This window comes from Stigmatopora argus, chromosome 7 (assembly GCF_051989625.1).
Source record: "Stigmatopora argus isolate UIUO_Sarg chromosome 7, RoL_Sarg_1.0, whole genome shotgun sequence".
Classification (NCBI taxonomy): Eukaryota; Metazoa; Chordata; class Actinopteri; order Syngnathiformes; family Syngnathidae; genus Stigmatopora; species Stigmatopora argus.
This window is the reverse complement of record NC_135393.1, coordinates 13,836,643-13,854,129: the sequence shown is the minus strand read 5'-3', so window position 1 is coordinate 13,854,129 and position 17,487 is coordinate 13,836,643. Positions and strand designations below refer to the sequence as shown.

The following is a 17,487-nucleotide window of genomic DNA, read 5'->3' as shown; positions in this document are numbered from 1 at the left end:
GTTTTAGGATCAAATTAAAATGAAGGGTATAGATGTATATTAAATTTCCTGATTTCCCCCCCTTTAAAATCAATAATTGTTATGTTTAATAATTTTTTTCTGTGTTTTTAGTTCAAAAATCATTTTGTAAAATCTAAAAATATATTTAAAAAAGCTAAAATAAACATTGTTTTAGATCTATAAAAAACTGAATATTCAGGGCTTTTAATCCAGTTCTTTTAATCCATTTATAAAAACAAATCTAAATATTATATCTAAAATGGTCCAGCCCACATGAAATGGAGTTGACGTTAATGCGGCACGCGGACCAACCCGAGTTTGACACCCCTGCAATTCATTTGAACAATTTTTGAACCTAAGACTCAAATGAACAATAAAGATAGTTTGAATATACTACGTACACGGTATATGAATTATGTCTCTTGTCAGCGTCCACCTCAGTTGGCACATTAAAACGTAGCTTCTAAGAGCCATAATAGCTGCTGTTGACATTGACAAACGGCCATGCTGGCTCAGCAGACAGAAAGTGCATTGATAATTCAACAAATAGTTCAACAAGGCAACATCTGGCCCAAAGGAGTTTCTCTCATCCCCTTACACAAAAGCCTTGTCTCTTTCTTCAAGCTTTTCAAATCTTGCCAAGTCATTTAAAATGCCCAGTAATCACTTTAGTCCTGTTTTCGAAAGCAGAGAGTTCTATTCATTGTAACTTTACACCCGAGTGTTTGATTTTGGATTAAATGTCTCTGCTGTGAATCTCAAGCTTGCTAGAGCATTTTGTCAATATTGCGGTGTACAAACAACTGTGTCCTTCTTTAAGAGTGACTGAAGGGCAAGGTGCTTTAAGCCCTGAAAGATTTTAAGGTGTGGTTATTTTTTTCTCAACGGTAGGCTCTTGCTAATGTTTGTCTTAAAAAATAAAATTAAAAAATTTAAAAAATCGTGTTTCTTTGCCTATAAGATTAGATTTAATTTAAGCAAATCAAGATCGGAAAGCTGATAATTTTGAAACTATCCATCTGAGTGACAGTTGGTACCAACTGGCAGACTTCTGACAACTTTTCCCAATTCTTCACAACAGGAACGTGTTGAAGTGTGACACGGTTGACTTAGCCTGACTTTTATCATCTAATCTAAATGGCGGCATCTTGATCCACGCACCAGATTGACAAGAAAAAAAAATTACCATCTGTCATATGTCACTCACTAAGTGGTCACATATTAGACTGAAATGTCAAATGTATTGAGGCGGACAAGGAGAGAGCACGATTGATTAGCTCTTAAAATGTATCATAAATTATGAATTGCCAATGAAAATAAATCCACAGATTAATGGAGGATTTGAGAAACAAAATTAATATGCAAAACAACAGCTGCTGTCGGACGATTACATACAGTACACTCATTGTGGAAATATAAATCTTTAAAATTTTTGCTCTGCACCCTGCCTTGCCTACTTGGAATTGGATCTACCCTCCCTCAGTTCCTCGTTTTCCCTTCAAATAGAATAACCTAACTTTCACAACAACCCATTGGGAAAAATTTAGCACTGTGTTTTTTTTTTTAAATTTGTATCCAAGCCCATAAATTGCAAAAATGCACAATGAAGAGGGTAAAAAAAAATTGCACCGGAGTGTTAGTTGCTTTTTGGATGCAATATTATTTTAGCAGAAACCAAAAACAACATTTTTACATTACAGTTATAATAATAAAATGGACAGGAATAGTAAGATAACATATTGTGTATGTACAGTATGCGTGTATATATACACTGTATGAATGTAAATATATATGTAGGTACATACATGCATACAATATATGTAGATCACTTTGATATGTAGCTTGAGAGGCAGAAAAGTGTGGACACTCTGGTTGTAGAAGCATCAACTGATAAAGTTAAACACCCTATTCCAACCAACAAAACACTGAAGCTCACAGTAATGCATCACTGGCACCTTAGACTAGAGCCCGATCCAGCTAAGCTCCAACCATCACCATTTAGATCGATATGTCATTTCACAAGAAAAGCTAAAATGAACGCTTGCTTCACAGCATAGAAGCACACAGGAAGGAACACAGACGGGGGAATGTAGCCAGGTTAGTAACAAATTGAACAGCTGAGGCAGAAGTGTAAACAGAAAGAGAAAAGAGGCCACCTTGGCTGGATGGTCATGTGGCCACCACTGAAAGGACACCTTTTACTTTCCAGTTCATTTGCGGCAGGGGTGAGAGGGGTTTAGATAGTTTGGGAATTGGATGGAGAATTCTATCCCATTAGGAGTATAGCACAGTGGGCCATTAGTTAACAGTATGACCTCACAGCTGGTCCTATCAGTGTCTCAGTGTTTACGGTGTGCTGTTTGCCTGTTGGGGGATAAATAAGGGCATGATACTGAATGTTCAAACTAGTTAACTTTACTGTTTTTATTGTATTGTTTTTATTAAATCATCAATAACTTAGTTAAGTATATGACAGTAAGGGGATAGGTGACTGCTTTTATTAAGAAAACTTGTTGCTAATGCTTACAAAACCAGGCAAAATGTTGTCATTTACCAACTATTAAATTACTAATGCTTCTCCTAGTTTATTTGCCATCATCACCCTTGGACTGACTTGCTTTTTCCAAACTCTCCAAGGCCAGAAACTGCCTTGTGCAATCTGTGCTAGAGAATAAAGGGAAGAAAAAAAACAGCCTGAACAGCCTGACTTCATTCCAGTGAGACTCCCAAAACTGCATTTCCAACTGTATTCTGAAAAGAATAACAGATTTTTTTTTGCTGAATGAAAATGTATTCTTACACAGGTTCGGTTAAATTCCCTTCTATCACATGATCACTAGATGGACCTTTGTTTGATCTAATTTGACCTTTTTTCATATCTTTGAACAAAATTTTTCCCATCAACGCTTTGTATGTACACAAGCATTTGTAAGTAGAAGTACCACTGTAACAAAGACTGCATGAAAATTCAACCTGTTGTTAATGAGCACCTCCCACCCCCTGCATGAGTCTGTGGAGTCCCTCCGAAGCTCTTTCAGCAATAGACTGCGGCACCCTCATTGCAGGAGGCAGCGCTTCCGCAGATCCTTGCTCCCATCAGCTGTCAGGCTCTTTAACAAAAAATGGCTGAGTGTTAAGACCTATCTATGCATGCATGTACACAAATATGTATATATATATATATATATATATATATATATATATATATATATATATATATATATATATATATATATATATATATATATATATATATATATATATATATACTTCAGCAACATGCTTATTGATTTATATATTTATTCATGTATTTATTTATTAACTTACTTATTAACTATCTATTTGTGTCTAAAATGGCTTTCCTATTTCTGCATCCTCACCCTCTTGCTACTGTGACAACGAAATTTCCCGAATACGGGATGAATAAAGTAATCCAATCCAATCCAATCCAATGATCAACTAGGAGAATTGTGAACATACCTATGCACCTGATGAATGTGCGAAGAGTAGCACATTAATTGTTATTCTACTCTTTGCACTGCATACCTGCAATGGTGGATATTATGGGTACGGTTTGAAGAGCGCAGGGGCGAAAATGCTCAAATGCTCCCCGAGACAAGCTCTCCATCTGGTTTCACACTGCTGAGGGATGTGTGGGAACAACACTGCAAAGGAGGTGTTAATGTTCCATTTCATGCTCCAAGCTTCTCCATGGGAGTTTGGAATGGGCGGCACACGCTGACAGAATTTCACGTACCACAACAGAGTCGTCAGAGGTGCCAGCTGAGGCGAAATCTAACAAGCTCTCAAAGGATGCAACGCTCTGTTGTAGTGATTAATTATGGTTAATTTTTCATCAAAACTCCAAAGCTTACAATAGTTAAGGTATTCTCCTTTTCATTTAATTAAAAAAAATAGCATGAACATAAGCTGTGAGTATATAAGCTCACGTAGCCAAATGCCTATGGAGGAGATTCATTTCACGCTTCAGTGTGTGCTATGTTGTTTTTTTACATGGATCTCAGGTTTTTTTAAGATGGAGGGAGGTGGGATATGAATATTTGTTAGGATGTTCATTTTAAGCCAGTAAGACATACATGCTTTGACGTACAATGTAAAATTTGACCCAAAATCTGTTTCAAGGGAAAACAAAATGCTCGTTCACGACAATGATTGTGGTATAGAAGTTGAATTGAAGCCTAGAAAATGAAAAAGAAAACGTAACTAGGTTTAAAGTTCTAAAGTTTAAAGACCCTTCTCTACTACTACTTGGAATTTATACTTAACAGCAGATGAAAATTCACAGCAAATTGCTTTAATTTGTCAATTGAATACGTTGGTAATGTCTTGAAAATCGAAACATCTATTTTTCATGTCTGTTTTAAAATGAGAAAAGCTTGTGTAATATGCAAATAACCTTGTTAAAATGACTTCTCTTCACGCCAACATGGAAGGAGACAGACAGATTGTGTCTGCCTGTGGAAAATAGTTTAAAGTGCTGCCTTAAATAGCTCATCTTGCTTTATGACAGCAACACGGTGGCAGCATTATACAACACTTTCAATTATTATTGAAGATTGAACCATTTATTACATTTTATTTATTCAAGTAAAGAGTGCTTATCACTTCCTCATAGCATTAACTTCAAACCTGAGTATGCATATGTATGTTGAAAATACATTGTGTCCAATAGTTTTAAGACCAAATGTGTATGGAATAACAATGCAAGATGGCACCTGAGTGGAAAGAAATGCATACATTATAATTTATTCATTAAATGAACATGTAATTGAATTAGCTACAGTATGCTCATCTTCAGTTTTGGACGCATTTGGCTATTTGTGTGCATTTCTATCCATAATTCTGCATGTGAGTCTTCAAGAATATGCTCACTGTGCATAAACAAGAAGTGTGTGCATTGATGGGGGGCTCTTATGCCAGAATGCCCATCACGTCACGCTCAATGTGTTTTTCTTCTTTTCTCACTATTTACTTTTGATGTGACTGGAGATCATCTGTTCCAATTCATTTACCAAAGTACTTTCTTATTGACGGTGAAGAGAACAATTCAATGAGTAGAACGGGCAAACTATTTTTGGCGCAATTATCATTGAATTACCTTGTCTTTTGGCTTTTTCTTAAAGGTTAATCTACCAATAATGATTAGTCCTTGTGCTTGTTTAAATGCAATTTCCTTGTAGCATTTGAACTAGTAATGACTTCACTTTAAGAGTTTTGGATCACAAGACACAAGGTTATTAAGTATGTGTACTTGGATTGGCATTGCAAAATAAGAGCTTGAAAATGTAGAACCTGGAGGGTATTTTACTAACCAATGTTTTGAGGAAAATCACTTTCCTTCTATAAAGATGCTTCAGAGGCAAAAATACATGAACACACATTCTCTTTTTTTTCTACTTCTTTTATATTTCTTTAATAAAGCATCACATCATTTCTCACAAACAGTTTTGTGCGTGTGCTTGACCTTCAGTTTCCTACGAACAATTTCTCTCTTTTAAACAAAATGGATAAAAGTCATCTCCAATTGTAGGAACATGTATGTTGGGGTTATTCTGGGATATTATTATATATGTGCATATTGGGGCACATATGGAATATGTGCATATTATTATATCATTCTTACGAAGCAGACGAAGGCACGATATAACAAGGACACTTCTCCCCCACAGCTGGCTTCGAGGACATTTAATTGTTTTCAGGACTATTGACCAGACAGGTCACCATGTTCCGGGCCGAGGACTGTTGATCTGAGTTCGCAATGAAGATCTGTGAAGGACTCTTAAATTGCTTTGACTTGGATTCCGGCAGATGGCGATAATCAAATCAACTTCCGAAAATACTCGCATATTGTTTAAAAATACTGCCGCTCGGGTCACCTTGTATGCTTACTTGTGCAAATTCTCACGCAGGTGTTTTTGCATTTAATTACAAGTAATGTTAATATTTCTACTTAAAGATAGTATCTCTGCAGAAGACAAATATACACTTCCTTAGCAAAATATCTTCTATTTCAAGAGGGAAATTTTTTTTTACTCCTTCTACTCAATATCTCTGAGGCAATTTATTTAATGAAGTGAGACAACGGGAACATTTTCTACGTTTCAACAAGAATGTAATATAAATCGCACAGTTTACTCTCTCCATCACACTCTAATGAAAGACATTGACAATGCAAAATCCAACTCTCCAGTGACTCAGAGCTCACCGTTTCAACGAAGTGATAGATTGTCACAATGACAAAGTAGGATTGTAAAATGAAACAGAAAAGAATATTACATTTTCAGACTAGGAAGGCAATGGTCACAAATGAAATTTCCTACTGCCTTCATGTCTCTTGTCTACGCTTTTAAATTCTACTCTGAACATCTAAGTTCAAACTATCCTCAGTAAACAAAGGCACATAACCATAACGTTCAAGTCCAACCAATGTGAATGAAGCTCCACCAAAAGATGTAATATAACAAAACTTACTCAGTTGATAGTCACTTCATTAAATATGTTTAAATATTGACGTGAGTGCACAAGAGCAGAATCTTCAATGCAATCTTTTAGTGCTGTCACAGATCTAAAACCATTTTTTTCCACTTTGGAAGAAAAAAAGGCATTTAAAGCATGAGTGAAAGGTTTTACAAGAAACCCCAACAAACCTAAAAATCCATTTGATAACTCTATCGCGCTCAAAAGCTCTATCAGAAGGATAATGGGAAAAAAAGGATACAGTTCAGAGGACACAAAAGAACTGTCCAGACCAGACAATTTCTGAATAATTTAGCAGTTGTTATCAGGCGTGAACAAATGCAAGCTCGATCACAGTGGAGATAAGCACACAATTCAGTCAGCATGACAACTTCATTCATTCTGCAGTCACTGACAAACCAGGCGTACAAGTTGAAAATGGATCATCTTACCTATCATGGAGGCATCAGCATTTGTTATGGTGAGGGATTTCCCTTGTGGATCTGTATCCGTCAATGTGCTTTGCGATTGATTCATTTGCAACTTCTCAACGTTCCAAAGGGATGCATAACATCAAAACGATCCCCAAGAGCCGGAATGGGTGCATGTTTTAGTTCTAACTGAGGATATATTTTCAGCAATCTGGTGTCTTAAAAGTATAATCAGGTGATTGTAGTCAGGTGCTGCTTGTTTTATTTATTTATGTATTTATTTTTAACATATATTTATTTATTTATTTGTAACAGATATTTATTTATTTATTTGTAACAGATATTTATTTATTTGTAACAGATATTTATTTATAACATATATTTATTTATTTATTTGTAACAGATATTTATTTATTTATTTGTAACAGATATTTATTTATTTGTAACAGATATTTATTTATTTGTAACAGATATTTATTTATTTGTAACAGATATTTATTTATTTATTTATTTGTAACAGATATTTATTTATTTATAACAGATATTTATTTATTTTTAACAGATATTTATTTATTTATTTTTAACATATATTTATTTATTAATTTTTAACAGATATCTATTTATTTATTTTTAACATATTTATTTATTTATTTTTAACAGAAAGCAGAATGGTTATCTGTCCATGCTGGATCAGTTGGAACAAAACAAAAATCATAATTATTATTCTTTGACCGGTGCAACTTACTCAGGTGTGACTTGAAGTCCAAAAAAATATGGTAAGAATCCAATCACAGTCATATGCACACAAAAGGACTATTTAATCTTCATCAAACTCAATTTGCATCTTTAACCTGACAAGTACTAGAAGAAAATGAAAATCCTACATCATACTTATTTTAACAACGTTTGCTCCATTCTGATTCCTCGTGAAAAAAGACAACTGGGTATTACCAGCAATCAGAACTGTGCCCTGGATTTTGTTATTCTGCCTACACATTCTGCACAGAGGTAATCAAGATTAATCTGCGTTAAGCATACCATAGCAACTTGACTCAATGTTGATCATTGCTATAAAATTGTTTTTTTTTTCATTCTGATGATACGATGATATCCATGTAACATTATTGACAAAACCTTTATTTCATCTAGCTCAGAATTCACAGTTCTCCCACTCAATTATGCTGGTCTGGCTTTTCTAGTCTGTTTTTCCATTCGTATGTATGCATACACTGTATGTTTTCACATTTGTGGGCGTGTGCTTGGATGCGTGATACCACGCTGTAATGTTGAATGGCAGCAATGTATTTCACAATTGCGCAAGCCTTCCCTTTGCTCTTTTGGAACTGTTTTCATGTTGTTTTTCTCCGAACAAAATGCAATATTACCAGTGCCCCAGGCTGCAACGTTGTAATGTAGTTACCATTGTCTTTTCTCCAGCATCCACCCACATCGCTCTATCGCTTCATCAGATTCTGTCCAGGTTCATTCTTGTCTCCAAGGTGTCTCTTTCCATTTTATTTGATTAAAGTAAAACATTTAGAAAGACAATTTATGTCTTTCCGTATTTTAAACATATAAAAAAACACTAGTTTTCTCTTTAACTGTTTACTCATCCTTACATAGCATTTGTGTCATTTGTGAGTACATATATTGGAAGAATGACCATCCGATTTACCCTCGTATCTTTGCTACAAATGTGATTTAAAAGTTCAGGCTATTCCGTGCAAAGGGCGACAAAAGTGTGATAAAATGAAAATCATAAAAAAAATAGAGGTCATTTTGTGAGGGATGGAGAAAATGAAAGAAGAGCGAAAGGCTTGTGTACTAAAATACTACCCAGACTCGCCCATCCTCCCCCAATGCCACTGTCAATCAAAATGTAACCATATCCCGCAACTAGTTCAAGCAAACCCGGCAATACTAAGTTGTCGGCACGGATGCACTGATTCACATTTGTCTTGCCTAATAATGCTGTATAATTTGTCACACTGTCTTCCCTCATCAGGCACCCATGTCCATAAATCACTGCACTAACCATGCGTACAAGAAACATTGTATCAGGATGAGCCACTACCCAGCATGGTGTTCATCCCCATTTGGTAATTTATGGCTTCAGCTCACTTCGATGGCATATACACACACGCACGCGCACACACCTCAGTGATATACTGCATTAGACTATCTGCTTCTGTGGTTCTACATTGTGGACCACTGGAGCAAGTGATAAGATGGAATGACAGAGTACTGGACTGGATTTAGGAAAACGACCAAAATACTAATAAGGGAGGTTGCCAAAATACTTATTTTCTCTTTCCCTTTCTATTACTAGGTAGAGACCACCAGGGCATATGATAGGATTATGGAATCATTGGAAAGTGAAAATGAGATGGAGAGATTAAATAAAGGGGGCAGGAAAAAGACAATGGTCTTTATAAGGTGCTTTTGAGGAAGTGAGAGGAATAAAAGTTCATGAACGAGCTGGAATTCAAAGATCGCAATAAAGGCTGGGATTTTGGGCACCAACCAAAGGACAGGAGGCGTGTCTCATGAGTTCTATTTGCAGGAATTGTCGATAAACTCTGGTTAGGCTCAGTTATATAAGGTCACATTTATGGTAGGCAGAAAAGATTGAGTGGCATCCAGGAAAAAGGGAATCTTATATCAAATGTCTACTGGGAGGTGAAAAAAAAGTGTGCTAGTGTAAAAGAGGTTTAAGATAAGATGGATGGAGAGGTAAGTACAAGGACCTCAGTGTGTAATCTATTTAAATGCCTACATTTTAAATCCAGAGTCCAAACTTTTTCCATCAAGGGATGAAAATGAAAGACAACAAATAAAGAATGCAGGAGCCACATCTACCTTGTTTATGAGACTCTCCGACACTTAATCCTCGTGGGCAACAGTATTCAGAGGACTTACTAGGTATATTATTCGTATTTATAGCACACTGCATCAAAATGTGTCTGACCAGGAGCGCAATCTAATGCTAAATAAATCAAGTGCTGTTTGAAAAGAATAAAAAAAACTGCTAACTAACCATTATGGATACAGATTCCTAAGATCTGAGTGGGCAAATGACAAATATATTACTGAGTTACAGAAAATGTAATACACAGATCATTTGGGGAAATCCATAAACCACATAAAGCCAGTTTAGTTTGATTTAACTAAGTCCTTAAAAAAGATCTTCCAAAACAATTTAACACATTTAAAATTAGAGGAAAAAACATGTCAGGGAGGACATGTTGCATGCAGAGTTGGGATATTTTGTTACACGTTATCTGGCATGACTCCTTGGGACCAGATCCAAGTTAGCGCTTGGATCATTTGGAAGCTGTAAAAATGCATGGCTGAATAGATGATACATCACTGCTTTTTTTTTTTATGTCTTTGGCATTTCAAAACTTATTACAACAACATAAAATATCTTTCTCTGGTGATTTTGTTTAGGCCTGCGGCGTGGGGACAGCTAGTGCGCTGTCTATGGTGCTGAATTAAGGCACCATACGAACATTAATTGGCGAGTGCAACAGAGTCTATTGGAAAGCTCCAGCTGTCTTGCGGGGTGCAGGGTTTTAATTTATATGTAGAACAATGGCTGGAATCATTTCAACATTAATTATGTAATGTATGTTTGCCAGACAATGAATAGGGTCAACTAAAATAATGTTTTAACAATAAAATAGTAGTCCTCGAGATTGAAGTAGAAGTACACTAGATCCCAGTGCAATGAAGTGAGAATGATGGCCATGTCAGGTTTTGAGAAATAAAATAAAAGTAAAAGGTTGATAATCCTTAACCACTGTCAATAGATTTAGTAATATAAACTCACCCCAACATCTTTAATGCTGAAGCTCGGCTCCCGAGAGGACTTAGATTCATTCACTATATAGTTATAGATTAAAGAGAGCATTTCAGGTCAGCTCCTCATAGAATACTTAACAATGAATTGACTTGTGCTTCACTGCAGGTTTGGGTCAGCAATACAAGAGTGGCATTGTAAAGAAATAACCTTTTTGGTCTTGGCATCTGTATTGTATCATACAATCCAAATTTATATTGGATTTAAATCTTTGCCAATTCATAAACATGATAGTAAGATAGAACCAGTGACTACAGTGTGTAAGCGAACCTTTTTCCGATACTTTGTATCATAAAGTGTAATGGATCTCCTTACGGTTTAATGGTTAGAGCTATGAGGAGTCAGTTAACCTTGAAATAAAAGCACAAGGCTGCACAAATTTAGTGCCGCATCATCAACGGAAAATCTATTCCACAGCTGTTTTCACCATTAGAAATTTCCTGATTTTTTTTCTAGATGCTTATCTTGGGGCTTTTTAGCCCGACCAATGCTTTGTTGTGATTGTTTTTTTATTTTGCTCTGTTGTTAGAGCACACAGATCCAAAATGGCTTTCTATTGATTAAAAATAGATAGATTGACTACATCAGTGGTTCTGACCCTGGGTTCAATGGAACTCCAACAAGATTTGAACTCAGATCACTGGATTCAAAATCCAGAGTGCTGACCATTACGCCATAGAACCCAATTTACTATGTCTTGTGGGTCATATGGTTTTATGGATTTAGACATTAAGACCTCTATACATAAAACTTAATATTTGCTCCAGGAAACAATTGATTAGTGGTTCCACTGAGACTTGAACTCAGATCACTGGATTCAGAGTCCAGAGTGCTGACCATTACACCATGGAACCCAACTACTCACTTAGTGATGCTCATATGCTTTTATTGGTTTAGAGATAAAGAACTGCATGTGGAAGAGGTCATATCTGATCCAGATAAAAAAGGAAGAGGTTCTACCGAGATTTGAACTCGGATCACTGGATTCAAAGTCCAGAGTGCTGACCATTACACCATAGAACCCAATTTACTATATCTTGTGGGTCATATGGTTTTATTGATTTAGACATTAAGACCTCCATACATAAAACTTAACATTTGCGCCAGGAAACAATTGATTAGTGGTTCCACTGAGACTTGAACTCAGATCACTGGATTCAGAGTCCAGAGTGCTGACCATTACACCATGGAACCCAACTAGTTACCTAGTGATGCTCATATGCTTTTATTGGTTTAGAGATAAAGAACTGAATGTGGAAGAGAGGTCATATCTGATCCAGATAAAAAAGGAAGAGGTTCTACCGAGATTTGAACTCGGATTACTGGATTCAAAGTCCAGAGTGCTGACCATTACACCATAGAACCCAATTTACTATGTCTTGTGGGTCACATGGTTTTATGGATTTAGACATTAAGACCTCTATACATAAAACTTAATATCTGCTCCAGGAACCAATTGATTTGTGGTTCCACTGAGACTTGAACTCAGATCACTGGATTCAGAGTCCAGAGTGCTGACCATTACACCATGGAACCCAACTAGTTACTTAGTGATGCTCATATGCTTTTATTGGTTTAGAGATAAAGACCTGCATATGGAAGAGGTCATATCTGATCCAGATAAAAAAGGTAGAGGTTCTACCGAGATTTGAACTCGGATCACTGGATTCAAAGTCCAGAGTGCTGACCATTACACCATAGAACCCAATTTACTATGTCTTGTGGGTCATATGGTTTTATTGATTTAGACATTAAGACCTCTATACATAAAACTTAATATTTGCTCCAGGAAACAACTGATTAGCGGTTCCACTGAGACTTGAACTCAGATCACTGGATTCAGAGTCTAGAGTGCTGACCATTACACCATGGAACCCAACTAGCTACTTAGTGATGCTCATATGCTTTTATTGGTTTAGAGATAAAGAACTGCATGTGGAAGAGAGGTCATATCTGATCCAGTGATCCGAGTTCAAATCTCGGTAGAACCTCTTCCTTTTTTATCTGGATCAGATATTACCTCTTCCATATGCAGGTCTTTATTTCTAAACCAATAAAAGCATATGAGCATCTCTAAGTAACTATTTGGGTTCCATGGTTTGGGTCAAATGCTTTTATTGGTTTGGACCAGGGATGGCCAAACCACTGGCCTAGATAATATATTAGTTGCATCAAACTCTGGCTAGCTGTAAAAGAAAACACCATTATTTGATAGGTTTATTGTCATTTACCTAAATAGTTGTTGGTGCTTTTATTTCATTTACAACTGTGTGTGTGTGGCTTCTGATTTTCATGGAATGAAACTGATGTAGTGACATTGCCACTAATTTTTTCTTTAGGGACATGGTGGGCTACTGCCCTGTGACCACCTGGCTCTCTGTGATAGTGTTAAATCAATAATGAATGGGGAGCCACCAACGAGCTGGAGCTGTCTCTTATGGTAATGCACGGTACATGATATGAGGAAAACAAATTAATTTGTCAACTTGGAAAAAACTATACGGCACAATAGAATACATGTGAAGACATTGATTCTTCAACACTTTTTTGTTTGCAATTTTCAGGATGTCAATCAATGAAGGAATATGAATAATGCATGTAATAACACATTCCAAAATTGTCACACATATCAAGCAACAAAGGTTAGGACATGCATTTATCATTTCATTCGTATTTAACGGTCATGTTGTGGAGAACTTTGTCCAAATGGATAGTCACAGCCAGACATGACTGCCAACTCCACCCACTAGCTGACTCCCATCCACTACACAAAAAGAAAACAGAAGGGCTGAGTGGGAGGGGTCCGGACACACGTGAGAAGAGTAAATCAAGCGTGCATTCATTCTCCAGTACTGCACTTGACCTATGAAACTATACTTATGCAACATTGGTGATTTTACATGTATTTATATGTCACATCTTTTCATGTCTACATTGTAATCTACATGGTATAAAAAGAATGTCAAGATTATTCCCATCATCATCTCTTGTAACGTCATTCTAATAAATATTGGATTGAGAGTTAAGGCATGCCAATATTTTTGTAAATTCATCAGCAGGCACCTGCTGTGTTGAAATTTAGACGAGTGCTAGTGGTAGATGGTGCTGAGCTTGCGATTCTTAGCATCAAGCTTTGTGGACACACTGTGGTTATAACAGAATTGTAGCAGCGTATCTACACCGCTCGATCATACAATACTGGAATGTATGTGATTTTTTTTTCCTCAGCCAAGAAATCCAATCAAAGTAACTCAATCAGAATGCTGTGTGTTTATGACTGAGCGCATGAGGCCCATCAATAAAAGAATAATAAAAAAAAAAGGGGCACGCCTGTTATTCTACTTCTCAGCCAAAAAAAAAGAAAAACAAAAAGATCCCTCTGGTGGAATCTCTGTCATCCTCACGCACAGGTCCTCTTTAAGAGGCCTTGGGGTTTGAGGGGTCTGCACAGTATATTGCTTCCTTATTATCTTGAACAGTAGCCTTTAGGGAGGAAAGGTATAATGGTTCTATCTAGAGGATGTCTTCCCTGTGTTTACAATTACTAAATCTGCTGCATCCTTATGAGATGTCTTTTGCATATGCTACAAAGTAATGCTCTTTAGGGAGTTTTATTTGAAGAGAATAAATTAAAAATAAAATTCAATGCGGATTAACGGGAATTGAACACTCAATCTCAAAACTGTGAGGCGGGTCTACGGGTGAACCAACCCCCTTTTCCACCGGATTGTTTGTACCACTATTTCAAAAACATCACACACACATCACACAGGCACACACAAGCATGCATATTGTTGAAAAATATACCTAACGCATCAAATTAACAGGAAAAATGTGAGTGATGTTTACAGCCAGTGGTACTGTTCATCACATTGTAAATATCCACACTGAGGAATGGTAACATGGTTTATCATCCGGAACACTGTCCTGAAGGGGACCATTTCTCATGCACTGACGTTGAAGATCATCAATTTTGAGACATAAACAGGTACCTGTGATGTATATGGCCACAAGATAAGAGTTAATACAATGAATGGATGGATGTTTTAAGCATATGTCATCCTCTTTGGCAGACTTACCCTCTTTTTGAATCATGCTCGCCTTCAATATCCTATTAGAATTGGTACAGCTCTTCAGGCTCAAAATGCCAAAGCTGGGGTCAACATGGTCAATCATGCACAATCACATCATGTAACAGTATTTATATTTTGACGTTTATTAATAGGAAAAGATGGGTTGAGCCACCAAGCAAGTCTGGAAGGGTTATAATGTTTTTATGCGCATTGAAGGAGGGATTAAAATCACTGTCATTTGTTGTATAAGTTGCAAATATCCAGACTGATGATTCAGAATTTTTTAAAGGATAACAATTTAAGTGCAACAAAAATCCCAAAAGATCATGCTGTTTATATTTTATGTTTCTGCAGGAAAATGAAACCTTGGGGTTTAAACTAGTAAGTCGCAATTACATATTTTTCATTTTGATGATTGAGTCCAGTCCTGTCTGGCGGTATCTTATGGTGAATTAAATTGGCTGTGATAAACACATTTCTATCTTTTCCACTACACTAAATTCTCAGTTTAGACATATTTCACATCACTATTGAACATTTTGATACTGGACTAATAAGCATTTTTTGTAATATGTACAACTGTAATCAGATCAAATATACATACAACAAACTGCTACTTCTGAAATGGTTATTAATGATTTTAGAAATCCTGCCTACCGCGCATGTGTTTTCAAATCAGCATACACACACATGTAAAAGAGGAGGCAATTTTAAGTGAAAAATAAAGCAATAAAGCCAAATTGTGACATAGCAGTTGACATCATCACGCTGGCACGATGCTATCTTATGCTCTTCTATTTTTCTTTCCAATGAGAGCTACCAGAACATCCTCCTGCCAGCAATGTTTTCCACTGGGGTGCAATTTTGCATATTCATATCACTTAATTTTTAATAAATCTAAATACGTACATTAAAACATTCATAAAACATACATGCATACATGATCACGTCATCAGACATACAGTATGTCTTGTCTTTAATGCCTCATCGTCACAAAAACGATTCAGTGAACTCTTTAGAAAAATGTATAACACTCAGTTCCAAGATTCTGCACAAATCCACCATTTAAATTATTTACCAACAATAGATGACTGTGGTTATGCAATTTTGTTTTCTGCTCAGTCAACATTACTTTGGCTAGTGGCAAGGGAAAGCTAGTAGGAGGTTGGTATCGCCACTGAAAAGGCAGCAAAGCAGGCAGTGTTTAAAGTACAACATAAAAACAATAATTGGTGAAAGGTGGGAAGTTGGTGCACAATGATTATTTGAAAAAAATGTCAGCAAGGAATTGGGCTGGGATTGATATTCTCACACCTTACAGATGATCAGTGATGGAAACGTATGCTTGCGGCTTTACTAGACTGACTGAAGTATTGTTCGGAACACACACTAACAAAAAGCTGGTGGTTCTCTGGAAATGAGGATAACAAAATACACATGAACAAAAAGGGTAGGCAGTAGTCATTTCTTCACAATGGTTATGGGTCAGATAGAGGAGCACGATCTACGTTGCCCTCTTCCATATCATTGCAGCTTATATTGCCTGTTTGCTTCAATTATGTATTTTTTCCGATTGCGGTTGGGTTCATTCTCATCTGTCGTTATGTTCCATTATATGTCATAAACCCCTTCAAAATAGAATTCCAGGAATAGAAGGCTGTTGGTTATCAGTGTTGTTACATTCAGGGTGGGATTCACTCCTTCTATGAGCCTTGCTACTACATGATTGTCATCACTCATTTAACCATTTTGTGATAGCTGAACCACATCTGGTCTAAAAATGAATTGTTTTTACACTGACCAGGATTCAATAATTTTACCGTTTTACCACAAACTATAGAAACAGATTAAAACTTTCCTCCTTTTTATCTGATTTAATTGTTATTTAATTTACTGGCTGCCATTGTCAGCGATAGACGTTCAATCCAATTGGACTGGGAGCGATGGCAGCATTGAATGATCGCTGCCAATCCACCCAGTCAATATAGATTGGACATCTAACACTGTAAAAGATTGTAAAAGATGATCGTTCAATGCCACATAAAATACATACCAGACATAGAAAACTCTTCTTTTTTTTACTGATGTTTGGAATAGCAATGCTACTGTTTGTACGGTGTAATTTAATATAATCTAATGCAAAAACAGCTCCAAATACACCTAGACGACCTCTTATTGGCCGATACTTTCCATTCTTGTAGGTTTAACAGCTCGCTTGTTTAATAGCTTCCAAAAATGTTATTCGATATAGCCTCTCGTCAGCGTTGTTCCTGCAGAGCTGGTTTCCATGGCAAAGCTTCACAAAGTGCCTGAGGCATCTATCTGTCCGTCTGCTTGATTGTCATGCGAATTAAAAGTCCCTTATAGTGTCCCTTGCTAGGAGTTGATAGCTTTGGCCACAGAAAGCTGAAAATTCAAGCAGATTGCCTCTAAAAGAAAGATATGTGCAGTTGGCTTTTTAGAATTATACTAACTTTTTTCTTTCTTTTTAAGAGAGAGTTTTAGTTGGTGGAAGCCGCAATTTGTCACACCTCACTGACCTCACACATGCAGGCTGAGTAAAAATGCTCCGATTTCACCTCTAATTACTTCACACTGCCGATGAATCTACACTTGAAAATGTGAATTTGTGGGTGTAGATAGG

General features: G+C 36.5%; 7 non-coding genes across 7 annotated transcripts; all 7 read right to left on the bottom strand.

Moving 5' to 3' along the window:
* Positions 1-11,552: 11,552 nt before the first annotated feature.
* trnaq-cug (transfer RNA glutamine (anticodon CUG)) lies at positions 11,553-11,624 on the bottom strand. The gene has a single exon. It is a non-coding gene; the product is annotated as a tRNA-Gln (tRNA).
* A 97-nt stretch (positions 11,625-11,721) lies between these two features.
* On the bottom strand, positions 11,722-11,793 carry trnaq-uug (transfer RNA glutamine (anticodon UUG)). Its single transcript has one exon. It is a non-coding gene; the product is annotated as a tRNA-Gln (tRNA).
* Positions 11,794-11,892: 99 nt separating this feature from the next.
* trnaq-cug (transfer RNA glutamine (anticodon CUG)) lies at positions 11,893-11,964 on the bottom strand. Its single transcript has one exon. It is a non-coding gene; the product is annotated as a tRNA-Gln (tRNA).
* Positions 11,965-12,063: 99 nt separating this feature from the next.
* On the bottom strand, positions 12,064-12,135 carry trnaq-uug (transfer RNA glutamine (anticodon UUG)). Its single transcript has one exon. It is a non-coding gene; the product is annotated as a tRNA-Gln (tRNA).
* A 99-nt stretch (positions 12,136-12,234) lies between these two features.
* On the bottom strand, positions 12,235-12,306 carry trnaq-cug (transfer RNA glutamine (anticodon CUG)). Its single transcript has one exon. It is a non-coding gene; the product is annotated as a tRNA-Gln (tRNA).
* A 97-nt stretch (positions 12,307-12,403) lies between these two features.
* Positions 12,404-12,475, bottom strand: trnaq-uug (transfer RNA glutamine (anticodon UUG)). The gene has a single exon. It is a non-coding gene; the product is annotated as a tRNA-Gln (tRNA).
* Positions 12,476-12,574: 99 nt separating this feature from the next.
* Positions 12,575-12,646, bottom strand: trnaq-cug (transfer RNA glutamine (anticodon CUG)). The gene has a single exon. It is a non-coding gene; the product is annotated as a tRNA-Gln (tRNA).
* Between the last annotated feature and the right edge of the window lie 4,841 nt (positions 12,647-17,487).